Source organism: Rhinatrema bivittatum, chromosome 1, assembly GCF_901001135.1.
Source record: "Rhinatrema bivittatum chromosome 1, aRhiBiv1.1, whole genome shotgun sequence".
Taxonomy (NCBI): Eukaryota; Metazoa; Chordata; class Amphibia; order Gymnophiona; family Rhinatrematidae; genus Rhinatrema; species Rhinatrema bivittatum.
The window spans coordinates 825,509,057-825,528,073 of NC_042615.1; the positions used below are offsets into that span (position 1 = coordinate 825,509,057).

Here is a 19,017-nt window from a genome sequence, read left to right on the forward strand (position 1 = left end):
AGAGGCAAACAAAAGGGACATCTATCTAATTTTGGCATGACGCATCATATGAAGAGGCAACACCCAACAAGATTACTGCCATCTGGGGATGGTGGCAGTTCCAGTCAGGGGACCCCTTCCAAGCAGCATAAAGTGGTTGAAAAGCAGCAGAGTCACCCCATGCCCTCATCCCCTTCTAGCAGTCAGGTGGCAGGCCAGCAACCCTGTGACATGTGGCAGAAGCGACAACCCACCATGGAGGAAATGGGGTGGATTGCGATAACATTATTCTGGGGTAGAAGGCAGGCAGCCTCAAAAGTCCGTACAGGCCTTATGTCCCTACAAGTGTTTGACCTCGATTGCTGTGCCTGTCCATCCAGGCCTTATGTCCCTACGTGGGTTTCACCTCTGTCCTCGATTGCTGAGCCTGTCCATCCAGGCCTTATGTCCCTACAAGTGTTTGACCTCAATTGCTGGGCCTGTCCTTCCAGGCCTTATGTCCCTACAAGTGTTTGACCTTGATTGCTGAGCCTGTCCATCCAGGCCTTAAGTCCCTACATGAGCTTGACCTCTACTCTTGACTGCTTTGCCTGTTCATCCAGACGTTATGTCCATTGAAGGGTTTGACCTCAATTGCTGTGCCTATCCGTCCAGGCCTCATGTCCCTACAAGTGTTTGACCTCGATTGCTGTGCCTATCCGTCCAGGGCTTATGTCCCTACAAGTGTTTGACCTCGATTGCTGTGCCTGTCCGTCCAGGCCTTTTGTCCCTATGTGGGATTCACCTCTGTCCTCAAATGCTGTGCCTGTCCGTCCAGGAATTATGTCCCTACAAGGTTTGGACCTCGACTGCTGTTCCTGTTTGTCCAGGCTTTATGTCCCTACAAGGGTTTGACTTCGATTGCCATGCCTGTCCGTCCAGGCCTTATGTCTCTACAAGTGTTTGACCTCGATTGCTGTGCCTGTCCATCCAGGCCTTATGTCCCTAGGTGGGCTTGACTCTGTCCTCAATTGCTGTGCCTGTCCATCCAGGAATTATGTCCCTACAAGGGTTGGACCTCGATTGCTGTGTCTGTTCATCTAGGCCTTATGTCCCTACAAGGGTTTGAGCTCGATTGCTGTGCCTGTCCGTCCAGGCCTTATGTCCCTAGGTGGGATTATTAACTCTGTCCTGTATTGCTGCGCCTGTCCGTCCAGGCCTTATGTCCCTAGGTGGGATTGACTCTGCCCTGTATTGCTGCGCCTGTCCATCCAGGCCTTATGACCCTACGTGGGATTCACTTCTGTCCTCGAATGCTGTGCCTGTCTGTCCAGTCCTTATGTCCCTACAAGGGTTGGACCTCGATTGCTGTGCCTATTCGTCCAGGCCTTATGTCCCTACAAGTGTTTGACCTCTGTCCTCGAATGCTGTGCTTGTTTGTCCAGGCCTTATGTCCAGTCCTAACAGCTGAACCCTCATTGCAAAGGGAAACCTCAGTCTCTGGCAATTAAAACTAGTAATCCTTTACAGCATGGATCCTTAAATAAAACAAACAGTTTTCTTTAGTTTCAGGGCAGAGAAGAGAACTTCTTCCGTCTTGCTTATGAAGTCATGATCTGTTTGCAAATGCTTAAATCCTAACAATTTGTACCAATATACACTCTAGGGGCCATTCCATTCCAGGGAGCCCTTTCCTGCTCAAAGAAAGGAAACTCTCCCCGATGTTGCAGCCTATCTCTTAGTACCTGTTGACCCATGTTGATCTGCTGTTCACATGCACTCTCCTCTGTCTCGGCCTTGAAAACTCTCGTTTGTATATCAGCTATGTCCACTAGGGTTGTGCATTCGTTTTTGCCGTATTGGCGATCCGCAACGTATATTACACTATTCATAGTACTCGTGGGGAAGCGAAACGTATCGCGATTCCCCACAAATACACGAATCTTCCCCGAATTATATGGCCACCTAAATAAAAATTTAAACAAACCCCCCACCCTCCTGAACCCCCCCCCCCAAGACTTACCAAAACTCCCTGGTCATCCAGCGGGGGGTCCGGGAGCCATCCCCTGCACTCACACCCTCGGTGCCAGTTTCATCATGGCGCCGATAGCCTTTGTCACAGGGGCTACTGGTGCCATTGGTCAGCCCCTGTCACATGGCCATTGGCACCATCTTGTGCTCCTACCATGTGACAGGGGCTGACCAATGGCACCGGTAGCTCCTGTGACATAATATGGGCAAAGGCTATCGGCGCCATTTTGAGTACTGGCATCGGATGGCCGGAGTGCAGGAAGTCGCTTCGGGACCCCCGTTGGACCCCCAGGGACTTTTGGCCAGCTTGGGGGGCCTCCTGAGCCCCACAAGACTTTCCAAATGTCCGGCGGGGGTCCGGGAGCGACCTCCTGCACGCCAGCCGTCCAATGCCAGTACTCAAAATGGCGCCGATCGCCTTTTCCCTCACTATGTCACAGGTACCGATAGTCGGTCCCTGTGACATAGTGAGGGCAAAGGCGATCGGCGCCATTTTGAATACTGGCAGCAGATCGCCTTTGCCCTCATATGTCACAGGGGCCGAATCCGAATCACGAATGCAACATATGGCGTCCCTCTGCACATCCCTAATGTCCACCAGATTTTAAAAGACCAGCGAGAGCTCACTAGACGCCAATGGAAACACCCCACTCTAGGGGCGAACCCATTCTAGGGAGCCCTTTCCTGCGCAAAGGAAAGGGAACTCTCCCTGGGTGTAGCCAGCCTGTATCTACCCTCTGACCCATGTTGAACCACTGTTCACATGCACCCTCCTCTGTCTCTGCCTTGAAATCTCTCGTTTGTATATCAGCTACATCCACCAGATTTTAAAAGACCAGCGAGAGCTAACTAGACGCCAATGGAAACACCCCACTCTAGGGGCGAACCCATTCTAGGGAGCCCTTTCCTACGCAAAGGAAAGGGAACTCTCCCCGGGTGTAGCCAGCCTGTATCTACCCTCTGACCCATGTTGAATCGCTGTTTACATGGTAACCTCCTCCACCTCAGCCTTGAAAATTCTCGTTTGTATATCTGCTAACTCCACCAGATTGTAAAAGACCAGTGAGAGCTCACTAGACACCAATGGAAACACCCCACTCTAGGGGCGAACCCATTCTAGGGAGCCCTTTCCTGTGCAAAGGAAAGGAAACTCTCCCCGGGGCTCTTGTTTGAATATTTGCTACTACCACCAAAATCTGTACCCGCAGATGCTCCACCCCACCCAGGCATAGTTCATCATGTTTCAGGTCCTAGCACTCATGTTTGACTCCCTGGTCCCTGTTTCAAGACGGGTCTGGTGCACAGTACGCCCAGTTGACAGTCCTGCCACATGCTGAGCCTCGTCTTGTCTTGCCTCCTTGTCTTTCCCTTATCAACACCACAGCGACCTGACTACCTCAGCTCTGCAAGCCTGTCTTGCCCCTATCAACTTTCTGCCACTCTGCCTTGTTGCCATACACCAGATGACTTACTCAACTCCTTGTGGTGTTCTTGCCACTATCATGGTTCCTCAGTGTGTTGGTGGTAGTCTTTCTGCTTGCTATGTTCCCCCTTCATTGTGCTGTAGGATGTTGATGCCACTTGTCTTGCCACTTTTTCCTGTCGTGCTGCCTACGAGGGTTCATGCATCTGTTATCGGTGCTCTGTTTTGAAGCTGTGGTGTGTTTTTGACATTCTCGCTGCACTCTTGCCACTTCTGGTACCCCTTTGCTCCTTTACAGTGCCTTAGGCTATTCATGCCACTTTGGTGCCACTTTGCCACAGTCTAAGTACCTTGGAGCTCTTTGTTGTTCTGATGATTGCTCCCCAGAAATTTCATCAAATTAATAATAAAACCCCAATTCTCAGCCAAAAATAGGCTGCAAATACTTCCCTCATTGACTTTAATGGGAACCGGAAAACGAATGCACGTATCAACGTATCGGGGCGCCATTGTACGAATGCAATGAATATGCCCCCCCCGATGAATACGTATCCCAAATACAACAAATAATTTCTGGCTGCACATCCCTAACAGAAACAGAAACTATTCTACGGAAAATGAAACCAGCGCAGCACCCCTCCGACACTATCCCTAATACCATTGCCCAAACTATTGCAGATAGCATTAACTGCTCCCTCACCCACGGGGATGTTCCTGCGCCCTTAAAGCAAGCCACTGTCAAAACCCTACTCAAAAATCCTAACCTCGACCCTAACAATCTCTCGAACTACAGACCCATCTCTAATCTACCCTTCCTGGCCAAAGTACTAGAAAAAGTAGTTAACACCCAGCTCTCAGACCACCTAGAAAAACATTACATCCTTTTCCCATCACAATTTGGCTTCCATAGATTTTTCAATACTGAGACCCTCCTAATTTCCCTTACAGACATCATCCTAAAGGGTTTCTGCAAAGGACAATCATACCTACTTGCACTACTTGACATATCCTCGGCCTTTGACACTGTAAACAACAACATCTTTCTTACCCATCTCAAAGAAATTGGAATAGTTGGAACCCCCTCCACTGATTTGAATTGTTTCTAACCAATAGACTTTACAAAGCTAGAATTGATGACATCGAATCCAAACCTATTCACCTCTCCCGGGGCGTTCCCCAAGGCTCCTCCACCCTTTTCAACATCTACCTTCTGCCACTCTGCCAACTCCTCTCTGACTTACGCCTCTCTCACTTTATTTATGCGGATCACTGACTCATTAACCAATATCCTTAAAACATGGGAAAATGCCTTATCATCTATCAATAGCTTCCTCTCCAACCTGAACCTGGCCCTCAACTCTTCCAAAACGGAACTTATCATCCTCTCGCCTCCCCATAACCCAATAAGTGCCACCCCCCAAACCTTTACATTCTCACAGCAAGTATGAGACCTCAGTGTCTCTATTGACCATCACCTCAACCTAAAAAAAATGTATTAGCCTGACAATGAAAGAGTGCTATTTTAAACTTAACACTTTTAAAAAACTGAAACCTCTCCTCCACCTTAACGATTTCCGCACTGTACTACAAGCCACTATCCTCACAAAAATAGACTACTGTAACTCCCTACTCCTCGGCCTCCCCAAAGCTATTATTAAACCCCTACAGATGCTTCAAAACTCTGCTGCCAGAATACTCACAAACACTCATAAAAAAGACCACATCACACCCATTCTCAAAGATCTGCACTGGCTCCCCATCTCCTACCGCATAATCTACAAACTACTCATCTTATTACATAAAACCTTTCACAACCAGAATATGCGCTGGTTAAATGACTCTATACTTTTTCACACTACTAACAGACCTACTTGATCCTCTTATAAAGGCTCCTTCACCTAAACTCTACCACCTAAGCACCATAAAAGATTGTGTCTTCTCCACTGCTCCTGGAATTCCATGCCTCCCGACCTCCGACAAGAACAATGCATACAGAAATTTAAGAAGAAACTTGGTTATTTAAACAAGCCTACCCTTAATCCTCCTATCACACTCGCATCTCTCATTTCGCACTCCCCTCATTCTAGCCCTATACAATTAACTCCCCCCCCCCCCCCCGCTGCTCTTCCTCTTTCCATTGTTTCTCATCCTTTGCAATTGGATATTTAATCATCTCTTTGGTCTAAGCAAGATATTGAAATACCTTTAATGCCTCTAGCCATTTCTCCCTTGATTTATGTAACTTGTTTTATCCTTTGATCACTGTCCCACTTTTTCCTATGTATTATGTTTTACATATGTCCTGCTTTAAATTGCTCTAGGCCAGTGGTCCCCAACCTGTTTTGCACCAGGGACCGGCTTCAAGCAAGACCATTTTTCCATGGCCCGGCAGGGCGGGGTGGGGTAGGGGCGGGGCTTTGGTCATATGGGGGCGGGGTTATGGAGGGGGTTGGATTTTAGTGCACACTTATCATTTAATTATGACATTTATAATGTGAATGTGACTCAACTCACCATAGGTTCTCATATGCATGGCACACTGACCCATGATCGTCATGGGGCTAGATGTAAAAGTACAGTTTGTATCCACGGGAACCCCCCTGACCCACAATAATGGATGTAAAGCAGAATTATGACATTCCCCATACAACTCACCCTACAAAAAAGATATTCTGGTTCTGGTGTCATCTCAGTAACAGCAACTCACACTCCTTCTACTTCCAGGCTCAATAGCCCTACTTATGAAAAGACAGCAGTTTACCACCAATGCATGTCCTCTTGAGAAAACACAACAAATAAGACCGATACAAACGCTTACATGCTAGTAAAATATCTCATCTCGGTAACAGACACAGAACCGACCTAACATACTCCCAGGATCTGTAGTAATACACATAAACTAATCCGCACACAGTTACACCTGTATTATGGAATACACTCAAACAGGAGCAACCCTATCTATGAAAAGGCAACACTACAAATATTAAATCAGGTCCTAAAAACCAATACACCTCTTATTAGGAAAACAGAACTAGCAAGCAGCTATAGATCCCCACACAGAAATAATTGTAAAACTATACTAATAAGCAGAATAAATGTTTCAAAACAGCTATGAACAGAATAACATCCAACAATTAAAAACTCATAAAAACTATTAAACATTCTCCAAACACCAATAAAATATTTCAAAAAAGCAGACATCACACAATTAACATGGCAGTCAAGAAAAATAAACTTAAAAAGCCACCTTTACTTACCCCCTCCAGCAGCTCTCCTACTCCCCTTCCCTGCAGGCCGTGAAGCAGCAGTAGAAGCTAAGCTCTATATTCATGGTCCTCTTCCTTAGTGCCCATGTCTCTCACACACACACCATACCAGTCATTCCCCCATGACCAGTTTCTGTCTCTCACACACCAATCATCTCCCAAACAGTCTTTGGCTTACACACACACCAGTCACCTTCCTGAACAGTTTCTCTCATACCATACACACACACAGGCTTCCCACTCTCATGTTCTACTTACATATATGGGCTTCTCACTCTCATAATCACTTTCTCTGTCTCTCTCTCACACACACCCACACACACACACTCACTCACTCACTCACCAGTCTCTCAATCCCATGCTTGTTCTCTTCACATGCACAGGCTTCTCATTCCCATAATCACTTTCTCTCTGTTACACACACACCAGTCTCTCTCATTTCCAAGCTCACTCTCCACGTGCACAGGCTTCTCATTCCCTGAATCACATTCTCTCACATTCACACACACCAGTCTTTTTCTCTCACACACACCGTCACCTTACCAAGCAGTCTCTCTCTCTTATGCATGCACTCACTCCCATGCTTTCTTTCACCCCCACAACACCAGGCTTCTTACGCCCATGCTTTCCCACATACCCAGACTTCTCACTTCCATGCTTTTTCTCACACACACACACACACACACACACATCAGTCACCTCCCTGACTAATGTCTCACACTCTCACATACACATCAGTCATCTCCTTGAGTAGTCACTTTCATTGTCTCTCACATACACACACACATCAGCTCTCTGACCAGTCAATCACACACAGGCTGGCTGCCTGCTTCTCTCTCCTTCTCTCACTCACTTCCTCTTCTCCCCCCCCCCCCCCCCAAGCACAAATGGAAGCTGCAGCAGCTCCCGCAGGCCAAGAAAGAAGAATCCCATCGGCCGCGGGAGGCTCATGCTGCTGTCTCCTTTCTCAATTACCGGCTGCTTCTATTGCTCGGGGACCGACGCTGCAGCCACCGCTGCTACTTTATCACGCGGCACGGCTCTTTCTCCTTCCCGCGCACTGCTCCGTGTATCACTTCCTGTTCCGGGTCACGGGAGGGGGGGGGGGCAGGCGTGGGAAGAAGAAAAGGCCCAGCCGCGGGTGCCACAGCTTCTTCTAGCACTGCTGCCGTTCCCACTGGGCTTGAACGTGCTGACAGCCCGGCGGCAACGGCAGCGGGAGAGACCGGGAGCACGCAACACACCTGCCGGTGCTTGGCGGCACCGCGGACCGGCAAAAAACTCCCACGGCCCGGTCCCGGTCCGCGGACCGGTGGTTGGGGACCCCTGCTCCAGGCAATATTTTATCATTTATTTCAGCTTTTCTGACATTCAATTTAGTTTTTAATTACCCTTATTGCCTTAAGCCCCTGGTTCAGTTTCCCTTGTGTAAACCTGCATGATGTACCTATGAATGTTGGTAAATAAAAAACCTCAAATAAATGAATAAGTTAGAATAATCAGGAATGTCAATGCTTTTGATTTATTGAAGAAGCGATACAAGGGATTAGCAGAATCATGAGAAGTTTCTGGCGGTGAAGATGCTTTCTGTGCCAGCAGAAATGGAAGAAGATCCCTTGTAGTGAGCAGAGAGGATTCAGCCGTCAGCCATCACTTTGCAGATCCATCGGCTGATATTCAGGTATGGACTCAGTATGTCTGAAAGAGAGAATAAGAGCAATAAATAGAGAGCAGGGTCAGCCTGAGACAGAAAAATACAAAATCTTCTGAAGGGATCAGTGAGAGTGGATCTCTGTTAATGAGGGGGATGATCCAAGGGCACCATGGGGAGAAGCTAACTCGCTGCTCGTTTCCTCTGGTTGCACTATGGGAGAGTCCTGATTACTTATTGGCTCTGACTGCACTGCTGAAGCTTTCTGGTTGGCTGCTTATTGGCTTTGACTGTACAGGCTTAATAAATTTTATTGTAATTGCTTTGATACTTTCTATATTTCATGCTCACTTTCATCCATGCAATATTTCTGTAATGAACACCGGTCCCATTCCTGCTCTCTGATTAATAAACCAGAAATCCTAGAGGACTCCGGCTGTAAGGAAGGAGGCTGCAGGAATTTGCTGGAGTAAGAGTCACGTTTGCTCCTCTCCCCAATCTTTCCCCACAGGAAACAGCTCTCACCCCCTTCACAGTGATCTCAGAACCAGGCTGTCTTAGAGCAGGATCGGGTCTCCTCCCAGAATCTCCAGTTTCCCTGTACGTACCCGGATCAGTCCAGACCATGGGTTTTGCCTCCCTTCCAGCAGGTGGAGACAGAGAAAAACTTGAAAGGCACCCTCACTTAACCTAGTGTGCCTCCTGCATCCCTTCAGTGTTTGTCTCCAGCAGATGGAGGTGGTACAAACACTGCAGTCTTGCCCTGTTTCTGGGGTGTAGGCTATCCCTTAAATTTAAACAAGAGTGAACTTAGCTATAAGTTGTGAATCAAGCAAGTTAAAAAAAAAAAAGGAATTTCTTCTGCAGAGGGACGTTTTCCCAATCCTCCCAGAGGGTTGTTAGATCCTGCGGGCTCATCCTCTCTGGTAGCAGGTTCTTGGAGCTGGGGTTGGTAACCCCGTGGGCCTCCAGACAGGTATGGACCTGGGGAAGAGATTACTGGTGGTCCAGTCCCTCTCTTAACCCGTGGTGTTTGTGAGCATTTAAAAAAATATATATATATATATATTTGAAAATTATCTTTTTTGGTCTGCTGTGATCCAGGACGAATTTCACGTTTTTTGGGCTGTTCTCTCCCCCACGATGCTGCAGGCATCTTCGTGTATGGCATATGGAGAATCATCCGTGCGGCTTTCTAGGGCCAGTATTTGCTCCCGCTGCCTGCCTGGCAGGGAAGGCACCTTCTTTTGCAGGGTCTGCAGCATCAGCCAAGCCTCGAAGGGCTTCAAAACGATCTGCTCCACGGGAGCTTCAGGCTGATCCTTCCTCCCTCAGTGCGGGGACGGCAGCCATCTTAAACACCTTTGCTGCAGCTCAGGCAAGTGCTATGGGGGAGGGGGAGCTTCCTCCAGCGCTCTCACCGGTCCCTGCCAGTACTGAGGATACTTTAGATCAAGACTGGGAGTCTTTACTTGAGGATCCTGCTGTTCCAGGGGGACAGGATGTTGATTCTGATTCCTTTTCCTTGGATTTTGTCCTCCTTATGCATAAAGCAGAGTGGTGCTTTGCCGAAGAGACATACGCAGGGGCCGTCCCCCAAGAAAGCCAAGCGCACGGATGTGCAGATCGCGAAGTTAAAAGGCGCTGTGGCTTCGGGAGGCTCAGCTGCTCCGGGGGCCCCGGGCAGTGTGGCTGCAGATGCAGGAGTCTCTCCATCCCCCTCCCCCGCCGGGGGGTGGGGGTGGGATTGGGTGATGACCGGGGGAAACAGTCCACCTTGGATGGAGATGATCCTAAGGTGGTCCGTCTGTTCCAGAGAGGAATTGGAACCCCTCATTCTGGCTGTGGTTTCTGAGCTCGGAGTGGAACTTCCCCCGCAGGCTCCACCACAGGACACGGTGGATCCGGTCCTGGCGGGATTGCGAAAGCCGACCCGGGCTTCTCATTGCCATCCCATGCTTTTACAGCTGATGACCAGGGAGTGGGATGCTGCGGATGCTGGTTTGTGAGTGGGGCGAGCCATGGATAAACTGTATCCGTTATTGGATGAGTTTTTGGAGCTCCTGCGGCCCCCTAAGGTAGACGCTTCAGTTTCAGCTGTTGTCAAGCGGACCACTATTCCAGTCGCAGGCTCAGCGGCTCTCAAGGATCTTCGAGACCACAAGCTGGAAGTGCTACTTAAACGCATCTTTGAGGCGTCGGCCCTGGGTATCCGGACGGCGGTGTGTAGCAGTTATATGCTGCGTGCGAGCCTGCGCTGGGTACAGCAATTGCTGACGTCCAGAGAAGATTTTCCTCCAGATGAGTCAGAGCAAGCGAAGCTTTTGGAGGCTGCGGTAGCATATGGAGCGGATGCACTGTATGACCTGCTCTGCACATCCTCTCGCACCAAGGTGCCTTTTGTGGCTTCACAACTGGTCAGCTGATGTTTCATCCAAGGCTCAGCTTGGTGCTATTCCATTTAAAGGTGTTTTTTTATTCAGGGATGATTTGGAGCAGTTGATAGTCCCCGGGGGAGAACAAGATTCACAAGTTGCCATTTTTTTAGAGATGGTGCCGGCCGTCCATTACTCCTACCATGTGACAGGGGCCGGCCAATGGCACGGATACTTTGTCACATGGTTAGGGCAAAGGGCCATCGGCGCCATTTTTATTAGTGGCAGCCGACGGCCCGAGAGCAGGAGATCGCTCCCGGGATCCCCACTGGACCACCAGGTACTTTTAAAAAGTTTGGAGGGGGAGTCATGAGGGTGGGGGAAGCTAAAGGATGTGTTTTAAAGGGTCGGGTGGGTTTTTTGTTTATCACTCGGGCACAGCCGATTAAAAAAAAAAAAAAAAAACGATCCAACCCCACGAAAAAAATTCCCCGATTGTACCCGAACCTGGAATTAGAACCGATTCTGGTTCCGATTCACATCTCTACTATGCGGTCCACAAGTCAAACGGCAGATTGTTTATCAGACTCTCAAACGTCTCCTGGCTCTGGGATTGGTAAAGCCGGTCTCTCCCGAACACTGGAGGACAGGAAGGTACTCCATTTACTTTGTAGTTCCAAAGAAAGAAGGGTCCTTTCGGCCAATTTTGGACCTCAAGAAGGTAAACAAGTCTCTCAAGGTGCCACACTTTCGCATGGAGTCTCTGCCCTCAGTCATTGCGGCGGTACGTTAGCAAGTAGCTCATTTAAAACAAATCGAAGAAAATTCCTTTCCACTCAGCACATAGTTAAACTCCGGAATTCATTGCCAGGGGATGTGGTTTCAGCAGTTAGTGTTACTGAGTTTAAAAAAGGTTTGGATCAGTTCTTAGAGGTTAAATCCATAAACTGCTATTGTGGTAATTAATAAGCAATAGTAGCTTGTGATTTATCTAATGTTTGGGTACTTTCCAGGTACATGTGACTTGAATTGGCCGCTGTTGGAAACAGGATACTGGGCTTGATGGACGCTTGGTCTGACCCAGTATGGCATTTCTTATGTTATGTTCTTATGTATGTAAGGAAGAATTCCTGGCCTCTCTGGATCTGATGGAGGCATACTTGCACATTCCCATCCGCAAAGATTATCAAATATCCCTTCGTTTTATGGTCCTGGGGATGCATTACCAATTTTATTTTTATTTATTTATTATTTATTTAAATCTTTTTCTCTACCGTCGTTAAGGTGGGCACCGTCACAACGGTTTACAGTAAGGCACAAAAGAAATGCTATTAACCTCTATCAGTTTACATAGGTGCCATAATGTTCGGTAACATAGTTTTAATCAATGTTAGTTGTTAAATGAGAGTGAACACTATCATGTCCCGTTTGATTCTATAGCAGTTTGAGTCAAGGACTCATTCTTTAAGTAACTTATCCTTTACTGATGAATTCTATTAAAAACAAAAAAACATACACCCTTAGTGATTTCTGTTTGCGTGGGTGTTTTGTCCCTTGCACTTACCTGGTTTAAGCTTTGCATTTCCCTGGATTCTATTCTCCCTTCTCTTTTTGAAAGGCTTGTTTGAAAAGCCAAGTTTTCAGATTTTTTCTGAAAGTTTTGTTTTCTCTTTGTAGTCTTAATTCCAATGGCATGGAGTTCCATAAAATGGGTCCTGCTAAGGATAATGCCCTTTCTCTTACCTGCGTTAGTCTTGCTGTCTTGACTGATGGAATCGTCAGAAGCGCTTTGTTGGCTGATCTCAAATTTCTGTTGGGGATGTGTACACGAAGGGCTGTGTTCAGCCAGTCTGCGTTTTCGTTGTGTATTAATTTGTGTATGGTGCATAGTGTCTTGTACTGTATTCTTTGTTCAATGGGAAGCCAGTGCAACTCAGTCAGTGTTTCCATAATGTGATCTCTCTTCCTTTTTCCAGTTAATACTCTTGCAGCCATGTTCTGCAATATTTGTAGTGGTCTTATGGAGGTGTATGGTAAGCCTAGTAGAAGGGTATTGCAATAATCAGTGCTTGCAAATATTAGTGCTTGTAGTACTGATCGAAAGGCTCGCGATTGCACCCCAGACATTCACCAAGGTCTTGGTGGTTGTGGTGGCGTCCCTCCAGAAACAAGGCCTACTCATTCATCCCTACCTGGACGATTGGTTCATCAGGGCCAAGTCAAGGGATTGCTGTGTGGAAGCGATCCACAAGGTGACCACTCACTTGGAATCCCTCGACTGGGTAATCACTCAGACCAAGATCAACCTTGTTCCCCCTCAGACATTAGAATTTTTAGGAACCAGGTTTGACACTGCGGTCGGGAAAGTTTTTCTTCCAACGGATCGAAGGAACAAACTGATGGAGCAAGTTTCTCACTTGTTGGTTCTTCCACTGCCCAAGGCCTGGGACTACCTGCAAATTCTAAGTTCGATGGCATCCACACTGGAGGTGGTTCCTTGGGCTTTTGATGATATGAGACCGTTACAATGAGCATTACTTTCCCGGTGGGATCCCAAGTCGGAGAATTTCCAATTACCACTCACTGATCACGCCAAGTCCAGTCTTGGGTGGTGGCTTTGCCCACACAACCTGTTTCAAGGAATGGATCTGGACGTCCCGAACTGGACAGTGGTGATTACGGATGCCAGCCTCTCAGGCTGGGGAGCTGTCTGCCAGTATCTTTCAGTACAGGGTAACTGGTCCCCGGAGGAGTCCGGATGGTTGATCAATTGCCTGGAGACCAGGGCAGTTCGCTTGGCCTTGCAACCCTTTCTTCCACAATCACACCAACAGGCGGTTCAGGTTCTCTCCGACAATGCGACGATGGTGGCCTATAATCAACTATCAAGAGGCACCAGAAGTCAAGCTGTAGCCAACAAGGCGGAGTTAATTATGGCTTGGGCACAGCAAAATCTGGCAATGCTGGCAGCTTCCCACATCGCCGGGAAGGACAACATACAAGCGGACTTCCTCAGTCAGAGGTACATAGATCCAGGAGAGTGGGAACTCTCGGATGGAGCAATGGATCTCATTTCTCACAGATGGGGACTCCCCACATGGACTTGATGGCAATGCGGGACAATGCCAAAGCTTCTCCTTCTTCAGTTGCAGAAGAGATTACGGCGCAGAGGAGGTCGATGCGCTAGTGCTTCTCTGGCAAACCTCCATTCTCCTGTATGTGTTTCCTCCTTGGCCTCTGGTGGGCAAGGTGCTTCGCAGGATAGAAGTCCTCCCAGGGAGGGTAATTCTAGTGGCTCCCGAGTTGCCCTGATGTCCGAGGTTTGCAGACCTCATCAATCTGGCCATGGACGGCCCTCTACGACTCGGGCATCTTCCACATCTTCTCCATCAAGGGCCTATATATTTTGACCAGGCAGCTCGCTTCTGCTAGCGGCTTGGCTTTTGAAAGGAGGAGATTGAGGAAGAAGGGCTATTCTGAGGAGGTCATCACTACATTGCTACAAGCCAGGAAAATGTCTACCTCCCTCTCATATATTAGAGTATGGAGAGTTTTTGAGATATGGTGTCGTGAGAGAGAAATTCTTCCCAGACATGCTACGATTGCTCAGATGTTAAGTTTTTTGCAAACTGGTTTGGCCAAGGGCTTGTCCTTTAACTCACTCCGGGTACAGGTGGCGGCCCTAGGCACTCTGGTTGGTAGCTTGGTGTTGAAAATGGTGTTTTTGGTGAAACATCACTTCGGTTTACATAAAACGGATAGAGAGGAGGAAATGGAAAAGGAAGGGAAGAAAAAAGGTTACATAATAACAAAAAACAAAAAACTTTCAATTTAATAATTAACGAGAAGAGGTTAAAGGATAGAGGGGGACAGGATAGGCAAAGGGGAGGTTGAGTAAAAGAGAAGCAGGTAAGATAGATTGAGGGTAAAAAAGAGAACTTGTAGGAGGAATATATACAGGGGAGAGTATGTACAATGGAGAGGATTATATACAGGGGAGAGTATGTACACTGTAGAGGGGTTGTGAGGTGGTAAGGGGGAGGAGAGGAGTTACGTGAAGGCTAAGGTGGAGGAGATTGGAGGAGGGTGTTGGGCGGGATGAGATCAGTGGGATGGGCAGCGAGTTTTATTTTTTTAATGAGATTTTCCATTTCAGAGGCAGACTCTCTGTTATTATTTGTGATAATTGTGGGTGGATCCTTGGGCCGGTAGCAGATGACCACGCCCTCGGGGAAGATCCCGAGAGGGGCCACCGGTCAGGCTCAGAGTTGGGAGACAGTAATGCACTAGATCTTTTATTGAACTGTATAGTGAACCACCAGAGGTGGCAGTAGTGAGCTGGAAGAGCCCAGCTGAGCTGTAGTCCCTCAGGCACTGGAACAGCGATCCTAGGATGGCTGAGCTGTAGAGAAACTGAATAGAGTGAGTAGGCAGAGTATGCAGAGTTCAGGAACAGAACCTGGAAGGTAACACTCACACAATAGTCTCTTGAGGCAGCCCAGAGGCTGGAATGAAGTAGGCCCTTGAGAAGCGAGTACCTGGTTCCAGGGAAAGCTCTGAGAGAGAGATGGTAACTCACTGGTGTTGTAGGCCGTGGTGACTTCTTGGCAGAAGTAGTATTTGGTAGCAGGTCGGGAACGTGGGCCCTCGAGGAGCGAGTACCGGTTCCAGACTGAGACCTGAAAAGTAAGAGAGAGAGCGAGGTCCCCGAGGAGCGGGTACCCCTGGTAAAGTCCAAGGAGGCAGAGTATCAAGGTATGCAGAGAGCGAATCCCATCCACAGCGATACCTGGAGAAAGCTCTTGCTAATTTGAATAGCTAGCAACAACGAAGACTTTAACTATCCAGTGAGGATGACGTCATCTCAGGGGGATGCCCCTGAGGTTATGGATATCATCAGCAGTGGATTGAGCTGCTGGGGACGTCACTGAGAGCTTCAGTGGAAGTGGCGGTGTTGGGGAATGTCCAAAAACCACTTCAAAAGGTGACAATCCAGTAGATGTTGCTGGATGAGAGTTGATGGCAAATTCAGCCCATGGAAGCAATTTGGCCCAGTTATTTTGTCGGGATGTAACATAAGCTCGAATAAACTGCTTCATTGTTCGATTCATCCATTCCATCTGACCATTCGACTGCGGATGATAGGCTGAGGTGTAGCCTAGAGAGATATCAAACAGAATCGTGCCGTGAATTGGGATCCACGGTCAGATACGATGTGAGAAGGTAGTCCGTGGAGGCGGAAAATGTGCGTTATGAAGAGCTTTGTAAGCTCCAAGGCTGAGAGTATGCGAGGGAGCACCATGAAGTGTGCCATCTTGCTAAATTGATCCACTGTCACCCAGATGGTATTCATTCCTCCAGAAGTGGGTAAATCGAATCAGTAGTGATGTGCGACCAGGGCTGTTCCGGAACTGGCAGTGGTTGCATCTGACCCCATGGTTGTCCAGAAGCAAGTTTGTTCTTGGCACAGTTGGTGCAGGATGCCACGTAAGAATAGGTACACTTTTTTATGGTAGGCCACCAATACAGCTTCTGTATCTTGAGCAGGTTACGGCATTGGCCAGGATGGCCAGCCAGCTTAGAATCGTATGCCCAAAAGTGCACTTTCTTCCTGAGTCTTTTAGGAATGATAGTTTTACCAGTGGGTACAGACTGGGTGGATGCCAAGAGGATCTTCTTCGGGTCAATTATGTGCTGTGGCTCATCAGGCACATCCTCCGAATGAAAAGAGCGTGACAGAGCATCTGCTCTGGTGTTTCTATCTCCAGGGCGGAACTTCAACACAAAATCGAAACGATTAAAAAATAAGGACCATCTGGCCTGTCTGTAATTCAGACGTTGTGCATGGCGGAGATACTGTAGATTTTTATGATCCGTGAATACGGTTATTTGATGTTGAGTGCCTTCGAGCCAAGGCCACCATTCCTTGAATGCAAGCTTTATTGCTAAGAACTCTTTATCGCCGATCCCATAGTTGTTCTCGGCTGAAGAAAATCTTCATGAGAAGAAGGAACAGGGATGTAAGGCTTTCGAATCTCCTGTTTGGCTCAACACAGCCCCTACACCCACATCTGAAGCATCAACTTCGATGATAAAGGGCTTGTTGGGGTCTGGATGCCGCAAGCACGGTTCTGTGGAGAAGGCAGTCTTAAATTTCTCGAACGTGGAAATGGGCTCCGCTGACCATTTTGAAGCATTGACACCCTTGCAAGTTATCGCAGACAAGGGTACGGTTAAAGAAGAATAGTTCTTTATAAAGCTTCGATAATAGTTGGTGAACCCCAGGAATCTCCTTAAAGCCTTCAGCCTGGTAGGCTGGGACCAATTCTTGATACTTTCAAGTTTGTGAGGGTCCATTTGGAAGCCTTCTTTTGACACTATGTAGCCTAGAAAAGGCTTTGTGAAAAGTCTTTGTGAAATTCACACTTAGAGAGATTGACGTACAGCCGGTGTTCGCGAAGACGGTGGAGTACTTGCTTGACATCTGCAATGTGAGTGTCCAAATCCTGGGAGAAGATTAATATGTCATCCAGATAGACCACAACATTCTTGTACAGCAGATCCCGCAAGATGTCATTCATCATATTTTGGAAAATGGCGGGTGCATTGGACAACCCGAATGGCATTACTAGATAGTCAAAGTGGCCGTCTAGCATGTTGAAGGCCGTTTTCCATTCATCGCCTCTCTGAATGCGAATGAGGTTGTAGGCCCCCTTCAGGTCGAGCTTAGAAAATATCTTGGCTCCTTGCAGCTGGTTAAACAGCTCCAAGATTAACAGCAAGGGGTAACGGTCTTTGATCATGATTTCGTTTAGACCTCGGTAATCGATACATGGACGTAGGGTACCTTCCTTCTTCCCCACATAGAAAAAGCCTGCACCAGCTAGTGACTTTGATGGTCTGATAAAACCCTTCTGGAGATTTTCTTCAATGTATTCCGACATTGCTTTATTCTCAATGGCTGAGAGAGGGTACACCTGTCCTTTAGGTGGCTCAGCATTGGGCTTCAGTCTTATGGCACAGTCATAGGGCCTATGTGGAGGAAGAATATCAGCCGCTTCTTTGGAAAATACATCCCCTAAGGATGCATATTGGGGCGGCAGTCCTGGCATCACTGGAGTCGTAGGTATGCAAATGATAGGCGAGGTTTCCTTAGGGCACCTCCTGTGACATTCTGGGCTCCAGTGGGAGAGATCCAAGGATGCCCAGTCAAATTGGGGTTGGTGCACTTGAAACCAGGGTAACCCCAGGACGATAGAGTGCATCGCCCTTTCCAGTACAAGAAGGAGAGCGATTCCGTATGGAGAGCTCCGGTGCGGAGAGTAACTGGTATGGTTTGGCAAGTCACGTCGCCCGGTAAGGGCTCTCCATGAATGAAGGATAACAGTAGTGGATCTTTCAACTTGATGAGGGGAATCCTCAAGTATTCCACTAGACGTCTGAGAATGAAGTTGCCTTCTGCCTCTGCATCCACCAGGACAGGAGTCTGAACCGTGACTGGTCCATAGGTCAAGGAGACTGGGAGAGAGAGTGGAGGAGAGGGTTTAATGAGGCCTAAGAACAGTCCTCCTGCAGGACTTAAGCCCATCTGTTTTCCGGGCGAATGGAGCACGTAAAGACATTGTGGCCGGGCTGACCACAGTACAGTACATGCAAAGGTCGCGCCTCTTCCGAAGTCTTCTCTCTTTGGAAGTCAATCATCCATGACCAAGTTGCATCGGTTCATCTTTATCAGCAGCAGGGATTACTGGAACCATCTGAGGTGCAGGTATAGCACTAGCCTGTTTCAACCCAGGTAACACCTTAGGCCGGAGTTCCTTCACCTTGTCCCAAAGCCGGTGATCAATCCGAGTGGCCAAGGCTACTAATTCGTCCAGCGAGTCAGGTGTTTCAGGAGCAGCCAGCTCGTCCTTTAAACGATTATCCAGGCCTCTGAAAAAGCGAGTCTTAAGACATTTGGGTTTCCAGCAGAGTTCCGCCGCAAGAGTTTTAAACTCTATGGCAAATTCAGCCAATGATCTGTTCCCTTGCTTTAATTCAACCAAAGCAGAACTGGCGACAGAGGTTTGAGCAGGGTAATCGAAAACAGATTTAAATAAGTCCATAAATCCTTCTATGTCCTGCAAAATGGGGTCCTTGCATTCCCATAAGTTAGATGCCCAAGACAAAAGCCCTACCATCCAGGTATGAAAGGATGTAGGCAGTCTTGGAGAGAGCTGAAGGAAATAAAGATGGTTGTAAAGCAAAATGCATGTAGCACTGGTTTAAAAAACCCCGGGTCTTTTGGATTTCTCCAGAAAAACGAATTGGAGC

The 19,017-nt window shown here is 47.9% G+C and overlaps 1 long non-coding RNA gene across 2 annotated transcripts in view; it reads right to left on the bottom strand.

The window, feature by feature from the left end:
• Window positions 1–8,181: 8,181 nt before the first annotated feature.
• Window positions 8,182–19,017, bottom strand: part of LOC115079104 — a 61,709-nt gene continuing 50,873 nt past the window's right edge. For both annotated transcript variants that reach the window (XR_003853192.1, XR_003853193.1), the window contains one exon: window positions 8,182–8,376. This is a non-coding gene — a long non-coding RNA (uncharacterized LOC115079104). The remainder of the gene's footprint in view (window positions 8,377–19,017) is intronic.